The following is a 19929-nucleotide window of genomic DNA, read 5'->3' on the forward strand; positions in this document are numbered from 1 at the left end:
AAGAAACACGCCGAAGGGATGTCTGACGAAATTTCATGTTGCTAAAGGCACCTCATTAACCTAAGTTCAACTGAATAAATGACCAAATGATGTTCAGAAAAGCGATACAGAAGGATTGAACGTCAGGTCCTTCGATGAACGATGATAAATTTCCTCTGTCACATTAAAAATGTGTACATTCTCAATCAGAATCGGAACCTCTACGGCGCGGCGTTGAGATATCGATGCAGCCTGTCGTCTGAACTCTGCAGTGCTGTTGATGTGTTATCGTCAGTCGACAACAAAAGAGGATTTCCGTTAAGTGATAAGATTTTGAAGGTATTTACTTTAGCGATATTTGTCACTGCAAACATCAATATCCGTAAAGCGTAAAATTGACGGCCGGGATCAGGATTGATGAGTTGACACATGCGAAGACCAGTGACAGCAGCGTTGTGCCCTCAGGCATGCAAAGACGTAACCTGGACCGGGTGTCGTCGAATAGAACCTTTCGGGCTCACGAAGATCGTACGCTTATGATATCTTTTCAAAGCTACCGACACCTAGAATACGGAATGTTTGTATCGTATCGTTGTATTTACTTAATAAATATCGAAAACAGAGAAAAATCTGCATAGTGCTGCTGCCTGTCTTTAGGGCGGTGAAAGTGTCCGCCTCTGGTCGACTTGCTTTGGCGTTGGGACAGAGCGAGGCAATGATTGACAAGCTCACGTAACCGAATCCGATTTGTTGAGATAACTTGCTGTGTATCAAAATTCCAATTTTATCGGATTTATGGATGAAAGTACCCCTTAATCATTTGCATATCTCCTAGGTGATGGTACTGCCGTTTTACTCATTAAATGAAAGTAACCGTATACTCGTTTTTTCGAGGAGCCGAATAGCTTCTTGCCTTCGGCTCGAAATTCTACGGCTGCACGGAAAACTCTCGCATACGATGACGTCAAGGAGAGAAAAATACCATGGGATTATGTTAAGTGCTGAGACAGTGTACGCTTGTGAAACTCCCCTTATTGTAATATCGAGCAGCGTTCTTATAATTCAGAATCTTAAAACTGTACTTGCTCATCAAATATGATTTTCTTCCGTTTTCGTGTCCACTCTAGGCAACCCTGCAGGTAATTTCAAGGGTAACCTGACTGATTTAGTGATTCTTTCGGGAGTCATGTAGCCATATATGCATTTCTAGCTACCTAGCCTGTATTGTTTTAGGGACATGGTAATGTATTTGAAATAAAGAGATTTGAATACTACATACCTGGTCTTGTAATACAGACAAATGCGAGTAAAATAAGTGATACTATACTTGAAAACTGCACCGTAGCCATGTGAAAGTAATCTGTTGAAATTAAGCAAATGAAGACATTTAATGACACGATGTACTCTAAGAGAGAATGTATTTTGACTTTTTTGCGTTACAGGCATGTATCCGCAATTTTCCAAAAAAATATCACATGTTAGGCAGTCATACATAACAATCGAATGCACCGCTGACCTTCGGTACCTCAAGTGTATTCAAAAGTGCATGTTTATTTCATTCCAGAGTGAATTTTCACTTTAAATTTATTTCGATGAGAAATGCGTCTATTACAAAAGCATATATGTTGTGACAATATATACGGCCTATACTTTTCTCTTTTTAAAATTTTATCAACCTTCTCTTGTGGTAGTAATTGTTTTTTTGTTGTTGTTTTTTCGTTCCTTCTTTTTAGGACCTTTCTGAATTAGAACCTTCGTTCATAGATTGATTCCCTCTGACCGAGACATAAGATTGCAAGTGCGTTTTTAACAGCACATGGTGTGCCAAGATGAGGTCTTTGTGCTCGAAAATAAGATTCACTCAAGTCTTGGATTCAAAATCCGCTGTTTTAGCTGGAAAATCCTCCACTAAACTGATGCAGTGTAAGGCCGTTACAATAAACAGCCCTGCCACGCAGGGCATGTTCGAGAGCAGAGAAGTATTTTGCTGACCTTGACCTTGGGCAAAGGTATCGCTGTTGCCGCTCAGTACTGTCTTCGTAACGAGTCTCATTTTGCCATTTTTGTACTCCTTCAGGTCTATTAATTTGCAATGTCAAACAGCGCTGCACATCGATCGATGCTTTCAGCTTTAAAACAATTCTTGCGGGAAAATCAGATACGTCTCGCCGATTGTCCATAGCGTTCATTGAACACCTGTACCGATAGCACTTACTGCCCAGGCGCAATCAACCTCGGGACAGATATTCATACCATCGAACTTCACAATAGTTCTTTTTGCTAGTCTTTGGGGCTCGTTTGAAGCTTATGAAGTAGACTAAAATTCTCTAGACAGGCGTAGGCTAGTGAACGTCAGGAATGGTATTTTCTCCAAAGAGTAAACCATGTGAATGGATTCATTTGAAATTCAAACTATTGGTAAATATTTGTTTTTTTGTTTGTTTCTTTTTTCTCATTTACGAACACGTGAATTGTAACTCTGTGTTTTGTTCGTAATTGAAAAAAACAAGGATTAAGAAAAAGTAAAAGTTTCCCTTTGTCGTGGAACAAACTACCTTTATGTGATGAAGGGAATGTATCATCCTTCGTCGAATAACGTGGTATTTTTTTACTTTTTACGTCACTTTAGTGCCGACGATGCAATTCAGATATCGACCCTATTTATCCAGTTCAACGTAAGGTTTCTACTTCATCACCGGTGTAGGACGACCGCAATGATCCGTATGGGTGCGAAACCGGCGCACGACCGGCGACCTTATTTAGCTCAGCTCAAATAATATCGAATACAACTTCGCTGCTTGTGGACTGTGGGAATAGATTCGACGCTTCAAGGGATAAAGTCAGGTTATAAGGGAAAAAAATATAGTTTTCGCCACTCAACGTTTCGCAGGACATGTCTTTTTCAATATTTTTTACTTCAGTATGACTTTTTTGTTGTTGTAATTTCTGCAAAATTCCTTTGAATATTTTAGTGTGCACGGTTTCCATAGCGACAGAATTCATCTACTCGTACTGGGATAAAAGTTCTGGTTGATGACATAGAAGGTGATTATTACAGATTTCTTATCCGTCCTGTGTGGTACACTTGTTGCGATCCGGACCATTCCATGACATAATTGTATACACAACATGCTCATTCTGTGTCGTGATTCGACAGAATACGTCACGTGACAATAAAAGAGATACGTCTAGACCCACCTGGTCGACAAAAGTAACGTCAGAGGGTATTTTAGACAAGCTATTTCCCTAGGGAAATAGTTTTGACCAAATTTGCAAAAAAGTACCCCTTCACGTGACCATAGTGCTATCTGCAGCTTTGCAACAATGGCGGGTGACTAGAACGTGATGTGTGTCCGGGGTAAGCGACGACACTCTTTCTAAAAGAGATTTTCCAACATTTTCCAACATTCCAACAGCGTAGGAACTTGAATAGCTAATAGACGAAAAATATTAAAGTGTAACGAAGGATGTCGCTAGGTATGCTTAGAATATTTTTTAAAAAAACATTTGTACCAAGTACAATTGAAACCGCTGTGGAGTAAACTTGTCACAATGGATTGTTGCCATGCAAAATATAAAAACACATTAAAAACTACATAATATAATACAACATAAGCATGTGGTGTGTTATAAAACATCTATAACCTGGTCTTTATTCGTGCTAAAGCGCCCGTCTATTACCCCTCGTGGCCGTGCTATACAAGAAATACATCGCTAATAGCACAAGGGGAATTGTGGGTAGCCTCAAGTACTGTGCACATGATAGACAGTAGAGAAACTACTGTCTATGACCGGACCACAGGCTGACGGCCATAGTATTATGACTAGAGTCATTTAGAATATGGACATATCTAAGGGAAGGCAAACAAAAGATCGCAATAGTAAGTTCTTATTCTTGTTGAGGATTTCAAAATATCACAAGCTTACGATGGCAAGCTCAGTGACTCAGACAAAGTAATACCCGGCCACCGTTGACAACGGCCCGTCACACAGTAAGTGAGGCTACCCACAATTCCCCTTGATTTGTTCTCTCAGACATTTTTTGCTAAAGGCTTTTTTCAATTTTATCAATTTCTTAACAATTTTTAATTTACAATTTAAGTTCGGGATTATTTGTTAAAACTGTTCCAAAATTATTATGTTTAAAATTCAAGAGTAAATTGAATGAGAAGTCGAAGTTTGGGGATGCTAAAACTTGCATCTTGTCAAGATAAAATTATCAGCAACTTAGATGTACGGTGGCCCCTACACGCCACGGAACTCTATTACTTTTGAATATAAACTCTAATTTTTCTTGACAATATCTCGAATATTTGTAAGAGATTTTATTTCTCCAACGCCGCAAACTTTTAATTTTGTACGGGCAACTTTATCTTCACTTTATCATAACTGTAACTTCTCGAAAGTAGGTTTAGTTTTAACAATAAAAATATATTTCTCAAAAGTATTTTTTATTTTGTAAAACAAAAGTAAATTTTTTTCAAGACAACAGAATCCCTACACGCCATGGAATTTTTTTACTTTTGAACAAAAACTCCTATTTCTTGACAATATATTTAATATTTGTAGGAAATTTTATTTCTCCACAGCAAACTTTGATTTCTGAACGGGGAAACTTTATTTTTGGGGTAAACTGTTTTTAAAAACTTTTAACCCCTTAACTTTAAAATATAACTTTAACTTTGAACAAAATATTTTTTTCTCAAAAGCAGAAAACTTAAATTCTTAAAGAAAAGTTTATTCTTCAAGAGTAATATTAATTTCTTTAGGGAAAAAAAGATTTTCTCAGAGCAGCAAAGTGAAATACAGTGAATACTACTTTTCTCTCACTGGAAGAAAATATTTTCTGAAGACAACAAAACTAATTCTTTCAAGATATATTTTCGACTTATGAGTGTGGTTGAAGAATTTGGTAAAACTGAACTGACAAAGAACGAAAACGGAAGGATGAAAAAGTCAAACTTACTTTTCTTCAGAGCGAAATTTATTTCTGAGAGGAGAAATATTTCATGTGAGGGCGCAATTACCTATAATGCATAGCAAACTCTTTCTAGCGAGAGTAAACATATTTTGGGGAAGAGTAAAACATTTTTCCGACGAGCAAAACTTTATTTTAACGGTGGCGGAAGTTAAAGTATTCCACCATGCAACACCCAAGTTTGATGACCCAGAGTCTCCGAGACAACCATGACTGACTTCATCGGCGATACAGGCACGCTAGCCCGGCCCTAGCTGCAGTACAGTACCTCGAGGTTTTACCTGGGTATTTGGGTCGGACGGTTTGCCGTACTGTACTGCAGCTAGCCCGGCCCTACCCTGCCTGCGTACGATGCTATGTGTTGGGGCCGTATAACGCCGGGAACACACAGCATCGTACGCAGGGCTACGGGCACGCAAACGAGTCAGTTGCCACTTGTCTGAGTCCCCAAAGAACGGTTTTGTGTTTGAGTGATTCGTCCTGACGGCAGACGTTGTGCGACGGGACCGCATTTGGGTTCCTTCATTAGCTCTGCATGGCAGGGCTGTGTGTTACCGGCGTTATACGGCCTCCCACCACATAACGCCGGTAACACACAGCCCTGCCATGCAGAGCTATTCCTTCATCAGTTGCTGTGTTGTTAATGTTATGTTGTGGGATTGTCATCTTTTCTATTATAAAGAGGAGTAGCCAGATTCGTAATTGATAGAGTCTTCGACAGAAACTCTGGGAAACCGAGCCCGCCAGATTTGACCACAGTCGAGCGTGGTTCAATACACGGTAGTTGTGGGTCCACAGTTGTGGTGTTTTCGGACGGGATATGCCTTTTACGGGCTGGTTGACTTTCACGTTTTTGACCTCGCAAACCACATGTGAAAGTCAAAACCAGTCCGCGACTGTGGTCAAATCTGGCGGGCTCGGTTCAGTTTCAGTGTCTATAAATTACGAATCTGGCTTCTCCTCTTAGAAAAGATGACAATCACACACATTTGCTGTGTGTGACCCCCGGTGTTACCGGCGTTATATGGTGGGAGACCGTATAACCGCCGGTAACACACAACCCTGCCATGCATAGCCCTGCGTACAGGTCTGTGTGTTCCCGGCATATAACGCCATAACGTCGGGAACACACAGACCTGTACGCAGGGCTATGCCATGCAGAGCTAATGAAGAACCCCAATGTGGTACCGCCATACACCGTCTACCGTCAGGACGAATCACTCAAACATAAAACCGTTCTTCGGGGACTCAGACAAGTGGCAACTGACCCGTTTGCGTGCCCGTAGCCCTGCGTACGATGTTGTGAGTTCGCGGCGTTATACGGCCCCGACACACAGCATCGTACGCAGGCAGGGCAGGGCCGGGCTGGCGTGCCTTTATCGCCGATGAAGTCAGTTATGGTTTTCTCGGAGGGCAGATCGTCCATGTAGCCGACACGAACACGAACTGTCTGATACCGGCTACCAACTCGGAAACTCTGGGTCATCAAACTTGGGTGTTGCATGGTGGGATACTTTAACTTCCGCCGCCGTTAAAATAAAGTTTTGCTCGTCGGAAAAATATTTTACTCTTCCCCAAAATATGTTTACTCTCGCTAGAAAGAGTTTGCTATGCATTATAGGTAATTGCGCCCTCACATGAAATATTTTCCTCTCAGAAATAAATTTGGCTCTGAAGAAAAGTAAGTGTAACTTTTTCATGCTTCCATTTACGTTCTTTGTCAGTTCAGTTTTACCAAATTCTTAAACCACACTCATATGTCGAAAATATATCTTGAAGGAATTAAATTTGTTGTCTTCAGAAAATAATTTCTCTCCATTGAGAAAAAAGTTTTATTCACTACATTTTAATTTGCTGCGCTGAGAAAATCTTTTTTCCATAGAGAAATTAATTTTACTCTTAAAAAATAAAACCTGTCTTAAAGAATTTAAGTTTTCTGCTCTAAAAACATAAGGTTGTGTTATTTAGTAACACAGTTCGCGCTCAGCAAAAATCTTAAACTCTTTCTGTGAACAATTTTTACTTCTTTTCGAAATAAAAAAAAACGGTTTTGAGAAACAAATATTTTGTTCAAAGTTAAAGTTATTTTTAAAAGTTAAAGTGTTTTTGTTAAAAGTTTTAAAAATAGTTTACCCAAAAAATAAAGTTTCCCCGTTCAGAAATCAAAGTTTGCTGTTGAGAAATAAAATTTCTTACAAATATTAAATATACTGCCAAGAAATAGGAGTTTATGTTCAAAAGTAATAAATTTCCATGACGTGTAGGGGAGTCTGTTGTCTGGAAAAAATTTCACTTTTGTTTTACAAAAAAAAAAATACTTATGAGAAATATATTTTCTTTATTGTTGAAACTAAAACTACTTTCGAGAAGTTAAAGTTTTATTTATTGTTAAAACTAACACTACTTTCGAGAAGTTAAAGTTAAGATAAAGTGAAGATAAAGTTGCACGTACGAAATTAAGAGTTTGCGGTGGAGAAATTAAATCTCTTACAAATATTAAAGATATTGTCAAGAAAAATTAGAGTTTATATTCAAAAGTAATAGAGTTCCGTGGCGTGTAGGGGCCACCGTAAAGATTGTCTCATCATACCACCTGTCAGACATGCAAATTTCCTTTGTTACGAACGTTAAAAAGTCAATACCCTTTCTTTTGCCAACATAGATGCAACTTATTCCCTTAGTTTCCTTGAAAATATTGTATATGGCTGTCAAAATCTTTGTCGACAAAATTACAAAATTGCTATATCCTCCACGGAAAAGGGGTTGATCTTCTCATTATTCACAGTGAGAAATCAGAAAATTATGATTATCAGAACTATGTTGCCAGAATTGTGAAATATGGACCGAGTTGTTCTGTGTACAGAAGAAATTTGCTTCAGTTCAGTGAGTGATCTTCGTGTTTACAGATCATGGAGAATTTTGGGTAGCCTCACTTGCTGTGCGTCACTGGTCTCCACCGATGTCAACTCTTCATTCCAACCAATCCCCATCGGCAATGTTTACGTCTTACACAGTGACTTTAGTGTTAGCAGTGACACATATCTTGCCAGTAAACACCTCTACGTTTTGTGACTTGACTGAAGCTCTTATCTATTGTCCGATCCGACTTTCTGTAATACATCTAAAGCTCTGCACTCCAGTAAAGCAGAGTTCAGGCTACGTCACAGCCCTATGCAGGCGCTGCAGGTTCGATTCCGATTTAGAATTTACGGTATTTATATTTTGTTTTGTACCTACCCATGTCGCTTTCCCGAAGATCATACTGTACTTATGTATGCAGTTAAACTTGCCTTGAGATGTAGATTTCGGGTTTTATCACTCAGGTATGACGTCTACTTTGAGCCATTCGACATAATTGGGCTATTAACTTGATCGACGGCAGCTCCATTCTATTTTTGGGTAAGATACAGCTTAAGCGACTCAAAATTTCGTTTGATATGTGTTTCATGTTTTCTGAATTTATCGCATCTTCTTTTCGTAAAAATGTCACGACAGCACGGTATCGATCGCGACATATTGATCTGTGCACGAAGGCGTTGCGGCGTACACGTATGAATGGTATTTACGCAGAAAAAATGTTGATGACTTAGAACTGGGGTTAGTCATGTTCCACGTCACACAGGTATCGATTCGCGGCAGTTTATGTAGTTATTCCTATACGTCAAACAGAGAAAAATTCCATGGGATTATATATTTATCACATGAACAGTCTTCTTATTTTTCTTTTGACGTAAATGGATCAAAATTATTCTAACAAATTGCATGAATTTCGTCGGGATTTGTGTTTTATTTACGCGGATTACTTACATTTAATAAGTAAAGCGGTTCGTAACTCATGAGATGCTTTCATTCATAAATCCAATCAAATTGAATTTTTGATACTGTTATGTAGGTCATTTCCCCAACACTCATGACCTGAGTTTAATTCGTCTAGAACTTTCTCAGGTCACTGTCCTTTACGACCTCACGACCTTGAATTCAATTAGTCATGATTAGAATGTTCTTAAAATGTAATTTGTCGTGTAAGGGCGACAATTTTAGAGCAGTGATTGGCATATCAATATAATTTCTAGATTGTTCTTACTGTCTCCTATATAACCACCTGTGTATAAATAGGAGACAGGGAACAGCTTGTAGTCAGACATTTGGGATCGTGTCTCCTGCGTGTTACTTCAAGATTTTGGAAACTCCAGCAGTATTAATTGCAAGATTTCCAAGAACTTCACAGCAACGCTGGATTTATTCTGTGGACTTCGTGCAAACCCAAGCCTGCAAGCAAGCCAAAGGACTGCTTATTCTGTCTCATTGTCTGACTTGGAGCTTTGCCGTCCCAGCTGAGATAAGTAGCCTGTAAACTTTTACAGTGTGTACTTTATCCCTTTACAAAGTGATTAGTTTTATTTGTCGTTATAAATTTCGTTTATAGGGAAATTGCTAAGTTCACCTTTTTGTTCGTGTTCGCTCACATAACAATACATCGAATGGTATCTCCACCAATCAGACATACGGATTCGGTCACGTGAAGATGTCAATTATTGTCTCGCGGTGTACCGTTACCAAAGCAAGTCGACCATCAGCGGACATGCCATAGCTTTCACCGCGCTAGCGACGGGTAGCCATATAGTATTCAGTGTTATTTAGAATATTCACAAATAAAGTTATGAAGAAAATTCAGAAGATATCAAACAAGTTTACGACCTTGGCGAGCGTGAAAGATTCCGTTCGACGACACGCGTAGTACAGTCACTGCATGTTCGTGGCCACAACGCTGCCGTCACCTGTCTCCTCCGGTGTCAACTCGTCAATCGTCGTCATCGTCTTACGGACTTGCCCGTAATACATCCTTCTTTTGTTACTTGACGGAGACTCTGTCTGTTGTGAGTGTTGTGTGAGTCAACTTTCGAAATACATCGGATTCAACAGCGCTGCTTGCTGCATAAGACTACAGCTGGACAGCTTTGTCTTCGCTACAGCCTTAGTCTGCAGGTTTGATTACGGGCGAGAATTTACGAAACTTTTTGTGTGATGAAGGAATGTTAGTTGTTCGTCGAATGACTCGATGTTTGTGAATTCTATGTCACTTTCCCCAGAATTATACCGTACTCATTTATTCAGTTGAACTTACGTTGAGGTGTAGATTTCGGGTTTATCACCAACCTGGATCGCCAGGTACGACGTCCACATTGAGCCTTACGACTCGACTGAAGCCGCGACGTTACTGAACTATGAAAATAAAACGATCGACGGCATCCCCATTCCTTTCCCGGAAATAACCATAGTTTTAGCGACTCGAAATTTCGTTGGACATGCCTTTTATGTTTCCACATCTGGACTTATCGGGTCACTTTTTGTAAAAAATTCATGAGAGCACGGCATCGATCACGACAAATCGGTTTGTCTCGCGATCAACGTGCATGTATGAACGGCACCATGCAGGAACAATATGCCGGGTGATGACGTACAACGGGGTAAAGTGGATTTCTTATCTTTGCTGGTATATGTCAAACAGGTGGCCATTCGCGGCAGTTCATGTGATAATGACTCAAATTCAATGCAATGCATTTTTAAATGGGAAATTCTTGATGGCCGCAAACATTTAGACATAGATTGGATTGCTCGTTTTGTTGACATGTACGTCAATATTAAACATTGAACAGAGTAAAATTATTGAAACAGCAAGACTTGCATTAAGTTTCGATACCTCAAGCGTCAGTTTTATATGTTACTCTGACAGCTTTATTGGACAATGGTGTAAATAATTACTGCATTAACCTTGCTACCATTATGATACGCTATATTTAAACGAGATTGCCGATGTCAAGTGATAAAGTGTCCATTAGGTAAGAAAGAAAATAGTAATAAGTCTTCTCCGAATTGTTCAGTTAATTTATGCAACTATTGAACTTGTTAAGGAAATCACTGTTAAACGGGCATGTAAACATATTATCATTTATACATGTTGCTAAAATGCAATAGCCTTAAGAGTAGGCTTTATGAAATCTCGTTATCTACCATAAAATCAAGTCAGATGTACATTCTAGAAGTTACACGGACAAAAGCGAAAAAGGATGAAAAACTACATACAGCTAGGTATATGACATAACAAAATGCGTTAAGTTGAGAACTTTGACAGCATTTGGCTTTTTATAGACTGTGCGTCAAGCTAACAGTAGACGGGTCAAACTCCCTGTAAAGCATTGCTACTTAATATCTATTAATTTTACGAAGGATTATTTATGATACATAAACAAATTCTGATCGTGCAGTAGGAACTTTAAAGCATTTGGACTAAAAAATTTTGCTATTAGTTATACTGCATTATAATTGATAAATTGAAAATAATATGGCGTTGCTTTGTTATCTTTCGTGATTATCTTGCTTCGCTTTCGGGTTCCCTGGCTTGACGTTTATGCATTTACAAGGGCGGGGTTTGTATCGACTCAAAGTGATACACTCCTATTTGGATACAAGACTTAGGATTCTTATAAGACGTACCTGTCAGTTATCCAGATGACACACACGTCCTTTACGTCTTCACTCAAACAATATTAGACGTTCAGCTTACTACAGTGGAAAGCAACGTTGATTTATTGCAAACTCGACCCACGCGTAAATGTAAGAGCCACGGTAACCGTTACGCGTGTTGACATCGATGTTTATTGCCGTCAACCTTGTTATTGCCACGCAAACATCGAAAACCATAAAATAGCACTCTCCAAAAAGAACGATTAGTTTGGAGTTTATAACTTATGACCCTGTCACACCCTGACGATTTAGCCACCGTATGCCATGGTATGAACAATGTGGCGAATACTCTTGCGTACGTCAAATACGTTATGAGTAAGTTTTGTATAAGTAAGAGCACGCTGAAGCACGCTGGTATACGTCGTAGTACGTCGAGGTCGTCGAAACTTTGTGCATGCACAAAACTTTTCGACATATGCCAGTGTATGCATTGCTAATACGTCCCGCACACGCAGTCCACAAGTTGTAGGTAGGTTATGCGCACGTTGACACAGGTTAAGACACGTTACTTGTAAGTAACTCAAAAGTCGAAATGTGTCGACATAATTGTCTAGCGCACCTAAAACGTATTTTAAACCTATGAGTATGTTATGAATACGCTATGTATACACCCTAATTTACAAAATGCATCATAGTTCAACGTAAGACAGCGTTTTAGAGAAACTTTGATACGCCGGCATACGCTGGCTAAATCGTCAAACACAGCTTTACTATCATTACGACGTTTGCAGTTCCTTTGAACTATGACCTCTTTCGTGCTTGTCTTTATATCGAATGGAACTCATTATTATAGCAAATCGTACTCAAAATACAGAAATCGACCCTTGAGAATGTTTCGCTTGCATATTCAGTCTATGGTCACAGCAGTCCTTTGAAATACGTTTATTGCTTTAGAGGTAGTTAATTCTATAAACGGCCGCATAGATGTGTCATAAAAATTATGAAACCAGTGAACGTTACAGGAAATATTTCTATAGTAAGCCATTGAGATATAAAACATTTAGACGAAAACATTGATGAAAGAGATACCTAGTGAATGTGACAAGAAATGTGTCTATTATAATAAGAAATATCGATTGGTCAAAAAGACGAAAAAGTTGATGAAAAATAGATAAGTATGAGTATCACAAATCTAACAAGGCATTGATTTAATGCTGGAAGGTATTTAGTTATCAAAGCCATGGTTTATATTTATTTTGTGTTTCACACTTATGCAAGAAATATTGACCACAATATGAGTTTAAGGACCATGTCATGACTTGCCAGGCGCTAAAATATAATAAGTAAAACAATTTTACCGAGTAGTCAACGACTCTAAATGCCATGTCTATCATCAGAATGGATGTACTTGCGTGAAAGTGCAACTCTGAAGAGATTCGAAGTAAATGACATCCTAGTGAAGATTGGAGTGGCATGAGATAAGTGAACTTGGTTGAAGCACCACACCGGGTTGTATGGTCAAAACGTAACACACATTTTACTCCAAAACTATAGCTTCTTCAGCTGAACTAAATAATTCAAAATATAGAGAATGCACTGAATAATAAATGCTTCAAATACACATGTAAGTAAGAAAGAAAACCAGTGCAACAGGGCATTTGGAATCTGGCGTGCGTATAGGCAGTTGAGCGGCTGTTTATCCTGTCCGAAATTTATTTGAATGTTAAGTGGATGTGCAAGCCAACGAGTGAAAGTGTATTTAATTTCTGGGTTCACAGAGATTCAATCTGTTTCCGGAAGAGATCATCTAATTTATTGATTTTTATTATTGCAGAAATTTTAATATCACTGATGTCGTGGTGGTCATTATTGAAATGAGGGGCTACAGTGGTGTCTTTTTGTGGAGTGCACGTGTTGTTGAAAGATGATTATTGAAAAGTAGTTTAAGGGATGTCTTATCCTTCCCGACATGTTGTTTTGAGCAAATGTACACACACTGCATGTCCTCTTTAAGCCACATTAAAAGAAACAAGGTTTGGGCTGGTCGGACGTAGTGATGGCAGAGTATACCTGATGATATTATAGGTATTGATCACATGCACAAGCCAAGTTTGTCGTCTCCGAACAAAAAAAAGGGATTTATTCTCTGGTCGTTCTACGTCACGACCACCCGCGTCTATGTCATCAATTTTGGTGCTTCGGACCTTTTTTGTCGATCTTTGGTGTGCTCGTAAATATGTAAACAAACAGCATGGCGGCCGATGTTTCTTCCACGATCAAAAGTCATGTAATGAAATCGATATTTTCACAGACTACGACATTGGTAATCCGAACAATGTAAACACAAGAGTGTACCGCCTGTATATTCCAAAGGAATTACATGAATAATTTGCGGAAACAACGAACTCGAAGCTGGTCGCGTATACCGTGGGTTCGGTACGCATTGCAAACAGGGTCAGGCGCGACGTTTACAGTGTTCGCGCCGTCGAGATTCAGTCTATATTTGTTCCTGAAAAATAGCGTATCTTCGTCTGTGATAAATTTCTAGGACTATGCTATCTTCGAAATAGAGTATAACTTTGCGGAAGGTAACCTACGTGTAGACCGAGAGCTATCATTTGCTCCACACACGAACGAACGTGAGCGCTAACGCACACGACGGACGACTGGAAATGATTGACAACTTGTGCACGGCGTACTGATATTATTCCTAAAGTAGTTCAAACGTTTAAACGCGGAATCGTCATGGAAAACTTATTTTATTTTGCAAAAAATAACGAATTCTTGGCTTGTGCATGTGATAAGTATATTATTCCCTAATATGTTTCTTCGTTTAGCTCGGAAAATACTCGTGACGTAATGACCGTGTCACCACGAGTCGAAGACGAGTGGTGACACGGTCATTACGTCACTCGTATTTTCCTTCGCTGAACGAAGAAAAATATCAGGGAATAATATCTAATATTTGTATCGCTTGTATACATGCTTGCGATTTGTGTAGAATCTTAAAGCGTAAGGACATGGCATTTTTGAGTCAAAATGACGGGGATAATGGGCGGTGATTTAGGGATAGGTATCAGGCTGTTTTTTGTTGTATTGCAAAACTGGTTATTCTAGGGACGGTCTCTGCTTACTTAACACACCAAACAAAGTTTATGGAAAGGTCCGCAAGAACGATTTTGATCATTTAGCGGAACGCAAGCTTTCTTTGCTTCCGTTCACTCTTACTGCAGTTTTAAACGGCTGCATGGTAGCAACAAAGTCATCCGTTAAACCGTTTTCATTAATATTACGTAAAGCTGTACACCAAAATAATGTTGCGTTCGAAACAAAGCGCCCCTCACCTACCATTTAAGGTGCACTGGAATGGTCACTAAATCAATTTTCTTAGACTCCGTCTTTGCCCAAATAAAAGATGTGCATGCGTATGAGCCTCCTTAGGAAGCTTTACATGTACAATATGGCGTACAATCTGGTCTAGACACTCTCTTCAGACAGGAGGTGTTTTCAAAGGGGTTGACTATTGCGAATATTCCTGTAGCTGAGAATATATTTTCTTCAGATTTTACACCTTCCGCAGAAGCCCTTAGTAATGGCCTTCGCAACTGCAGCTCCGAAGTTTATTCATATGAATGACTATGTAGCCCAAGAATACACCACAAAACTGCCCACACGTGCACATAAGGACATTTTGTGTGTATTCAATGATCACAGGTCATCTGCAGCATGCCCTACTGAAGTCCTTTGAGTGATTTTATGTGAGGTCAGGACTTGTTAAGCCTTGACACACGGCTAATCGGTCTTAAGTAGGGACATTTGCCATGAATGGCTGTTTGAGCACTCTTTATGAAATTTCTGTGAATCTTACTTTGTATAAGACAGTGTTTGTGGTCAGTAGAATGAAAAATATGTTCCTCGTTGAAACTGAATTACCAACAATCACATATATAGTAAATCATAGCGGATGGTTCTAGTAGCGTAGTATTGTTACTCGCTATGCCCTATTGCCCTTTTGGTCTTATCGAAACTAAAGCATTGTAATCTGTTGCTAGACACGTGATGATTGCTGTCTTTGAAGAGAATCGACATGACTGCCGTTATCGCAATGAAAATTGGCACGGCACCCGAAAAACAAATCAAATAAAAGGACTCTTTCGAATAGGAAGATCGATCCATCAGAATATCTCGTTGCGTGAAAGATTTCAATAAGCGAGTCTCTGTTTTACATATAAAAATAATTATGCTTACTGGAGATCCCGGAAGTTAAGAACAGAGGAAGCCTAAAGTCTCTTGCATGTTATTATGGGATATTGTTAGTAACACTTTGTGTTACAGAACCTTGATTTTAGGTTGTTGCAAAAAATAAACAAACGAACAAAAGACCTCATAAAATCTTTCACGCCCAGAATTTACTGATATTTGTTGATATATTGATCATATACTGCTCTTTTCATTCGTAGGGCGCAGAGAATTTGGGCAGAAAGGGTTTCATTTTACAGGGCTTTAGGCTAGTTATTTAGAAAGTACGCTTTGTCACCGTTCAAGGGGGAATCCGATGTGACTGGTGACCAGGTATTGTTTAAAGACGTTGAGTGCCATGATTTTTTTTGTTCCTATCTCCTTCCCCCTACCCTTCTATCCCTTTCTGATTGTTTTCTCCATATCCATCTCCCCTCCTTCATTCCATCTCTCCATTATCTGAAGAATCAACACTTTACAAGGACCAGCTTCAATAATACAAAGAAAAGTCAAATGATCTCGATAACCAAAACCGGCAATTACAAGAGAGTACATGACGAGAGTCTGTTTTAGTTCTGTAACCTACGTATTGTTACACAATCACCGTTGCTCTGAGGTCAGAGTCCACTTTAGGCTGATTGCCATGGCTACATTAGTGGATCAAGTAGGAGGGTATTCCCAATGTGTCTCACACACAGTCTCGTTCAGGATGCGGCAACCAAAGTATAAAACTCGGTTAAGAAGAAACAGTCAGACAGTAAACCACACTCCTGCAAAAAGGGTGAGTTTTCTCTCAGCCCATTCTCAATGCTCGAGCTAGTTGTTAGATAGCTCCGTCCAACCATCTGATGGGTCGCGCGTGATTCAATATTACTGTTAAATAACCATTCTTCAAATGTTACAAATCTGCATGAAGACTGTGATATCAAACAAGGAAAACACAAGACAACATTAATCTAAACTACAGAATGTTCGTGCTAAACCAAAATTATACTTTATCGCACAAAGAGAAAAAACTTTTTTTTTTTTAAATTCAATTTACAAATTAATTAAAATTCCATTTTGATGTAGGCCTGCCTGATTCAAACACCACAAATGACTCTGGCTTCCCACGACCGTAGGTCTATTTCTTCAATAGCTTCAGTACTTTATTGCACTATGCTTTTAGAGGTGATAAAGCCTGTCCCATACTGTGTTCTTTAAAAATAAGCATCACCGCTGATATCTTCAAACGACATTTTCATTTCGTTCGAGAGCTAAAGCGTCACTGTGATTGAGCGTTGTTTAATCAGATAGTGCTACATATATTAAGTAGGCAGATAGATTGTTCGATAGTATTGGAAAATAAATTGACTTCACACCACTTGCTGTCACTACTCACTGTGAAAATTCTTCAAGCGCATTTGGAAATCACAGGGTCCTATTTTTATATAAAGTACAGTCTGACCGATTAAGTAATTTTGGAATTCTTTGAAAACCTAACCTAACCTAACCTAACCTAACCTAACCTTTAACGTTAAATAATTGCACAAATTACTATTATCTGTATGCATCGTTGCGTCAATTAGTAGCAAGGAATAAGAATGACTTTGCAGTGTGTATAAAGTAGCTGTCAATGAGATTACGTTTTATGTGGAATCTTGAGTAAGCGTCCCATCCTTATATATTCCCTCTGACGATACACGTTAATTTTCGATAAAAGCTGTGCAAGTGACAGCTGTGTAATGGAAGAGGAGTGGAAGAGAAGACCCAGTTAAAATAGTCCCATGATCGAATGAGAAATATCGATTTCATAATTGCAACCGTCGCGAAGGCCGTCTTCCTGCCAAATTAGTAGCAATATACTTTTCATACGGACAGCTCATGCCGAGAAAGTCTGGTTAAAATGTTTCATGTCATCAGAAAATGACCCCTTTTCCATCGATCATTAACTATTAGGGATAAAAATGCATATTTTGTTATTATTTTCTTTACAATAACCCTCTCAACACGACGACAAATTCAGCAACAGCCCTACTGTTAATACGATCGAGGGCTTATCCTAATAACAAATCATTTATCCTATATCTTTAATTCAAACAATTTGTCCTAAAATAACTTGTTGGGTAATAGTTATTTCCTCGCGCCTCTCTGATGATTTTATTATTAATGATCGATGAATTGGGATTCAGTATTCCCATCAGAAACGTGGACTTTGTTGTCCAAACGTTGAATGTCATTTTATTTACAATATTTCGCTATTTAAACTTAATACCCGGGATTGCGAAGGTCAGTGAAAGGTGATTGAAACAGTACGGAAAATCTTACGCACGATTGCAGAGACAAAGATCACTCTGTTCTTTAATATTTTTTTGAAAATCTCAAATATTATATGAGGCTAAATAATGATGTATCTAGATGTGTGGTGGTCACGAATGCGTCAACGATAGTTTTTGTGCATTAAACGATTAAGCCACAGGCAATTTTGATAAACCTGATCAAGAGAATAGTGATGCTAGTATATTTTGCTCTGTCGCTACATTAAGTTGGTTTGCATACTTGCGGTTATATGTGGGGCGCTCCCATCGTCCAGATTAAGAAATCGAAACATCAGTTAGCCGCCAAGTTACACGTCAAGATTTAACAACCTCACGACAGGGCTTGCAGTTTCTACTGTGTTCTTTGCAATGAATGGTAAGAAACAGGGTGACTGGTACTGGGGTCAAGAGTCGATGTAATCTTTACCAAATGTGACGCCTTTGAAGGCATCATTGTTACTAATGCCCCACTAACCTGATTGGTTTTAAACTAGAAAGATGAGTCATTCTCAGCTCTATAGTTACGTATTCAATGTATTTTATCACAACTGTAAACTAGAGCTCCATTTTATAGAAAATAAATCATGTCGAGATGCATTGTGTTTATATTGAAAACACAGCAGCGAGGCTATTGTGTGTCATGGCTTATGCTTTGTTGAAGACTGAATTTCAGTCCACACTAGAATAAATACGTCAGCAATAACTACAGCGCGCCAAATGTTTCAAAAATATTTATCGTCATAGAGTAAAAATAAACTGTCAAATTTTCTTTCTAAAAATTTAAGTCTTAAACGTGTATGAATAATAAAGAAAAAAGTTCTTTCGTCCATATCATTGCATTTTATTAATGTACCTTTTCATAAAAATAGCATTCATTTGAAAATACGTGTCATTAAATATTTGAATGTGCCTGTACAGATAAAGATTACATGCAACCGTCCTTCTTGATTGAAATAAAAATTCGATGGAATTACGGAAGAAAATAAACGAGAAAAGTATTATTGCAAAAAAGGGCAGAATGTTATGTAATGCTTAATTGTAAAATATTCTTTAAACCGTAATGAGAAGATAAACTTTTCAAAAATTTGGAAATACCACACTCCCATACTTATTGATATAAAGGTGCAATGAATGCTGATTATAAGGGAAAAAAGAAAAAAAATCAAGCACACACACACACACAAAATATTGAAATGATTAAAAACAAAACCACAAATAGTACTTGCACTACTACCAAAAAACAAAACGAACCACCATCAGGTCTGACTAAAAAAAGAAAGAGAATCACAATTGAAAAGTCGACCGAGATCGCGCCGGCGTTGAGGCTGTAAAGAAACCAAAACGAGGTCAGCTTGGGAAAAAAACCAAAGCGAGGTTACAAAAAAAAAGGGTTACCAAAAAAAAAAAAAAAAAAAAAAAAAAAAACAAACCCTCAGTAGAAAAAAAAGAGGCCCGTTCCAGAAAAGAAAACAGAGTGGGACACCCCGCAGAAAAAGCCCAGCATGAAAATTGAATAATTGTCAACGTCATGATTGTTACAGTTTAATGCCAGAGGGTTTTGGATCATCACACTCTGATGTTGGACATGATATTTGGGGTATTTCAGCGATAACTCTCAGCTTCTAGTCTTCAATATCATCTCATGGACGTCCAAGCTATCGACACGTCCCATTCTATATTAAACAGTTACCAGTTTTGCTTAAAAATGGACAAAACACTCTTGGTGGTTCGTCGGCTGCCAGCGGTCCCCTCGCTCCAATGTACACTCGAGGTGGTAAGCCAGCGGCCGGCGGTCCCGTCGCTAGTACAGTAGGCCTACACGCCGGCAACCAGCGATCCCCTCGCTGTAAAGTGTAGGGCCGCTGTTCTGCCATGTATACTCGTTGCCATCTACACTCCGTTTGACCTTTGATACATACACTGGCATGTCACTCCATTGTTATGCAAATAACTGCCAGTGTGAGTGTTGAT

Source organism: Ptychodera flava, chromosome 3 (genome assembly GCF_041260155.1).
Source record: "Ptychodera flava strain L36383 chromosome 3, AS_Pfla_20210202, whole genome shotgun sequence".
In the NCBI taxonomy this organism is placed as follows: Eukaryota; Metazoa; Hemichordata; class Enteropneusta; family Ptychoderidae; genus Ptychodera; species Ptychodera flava.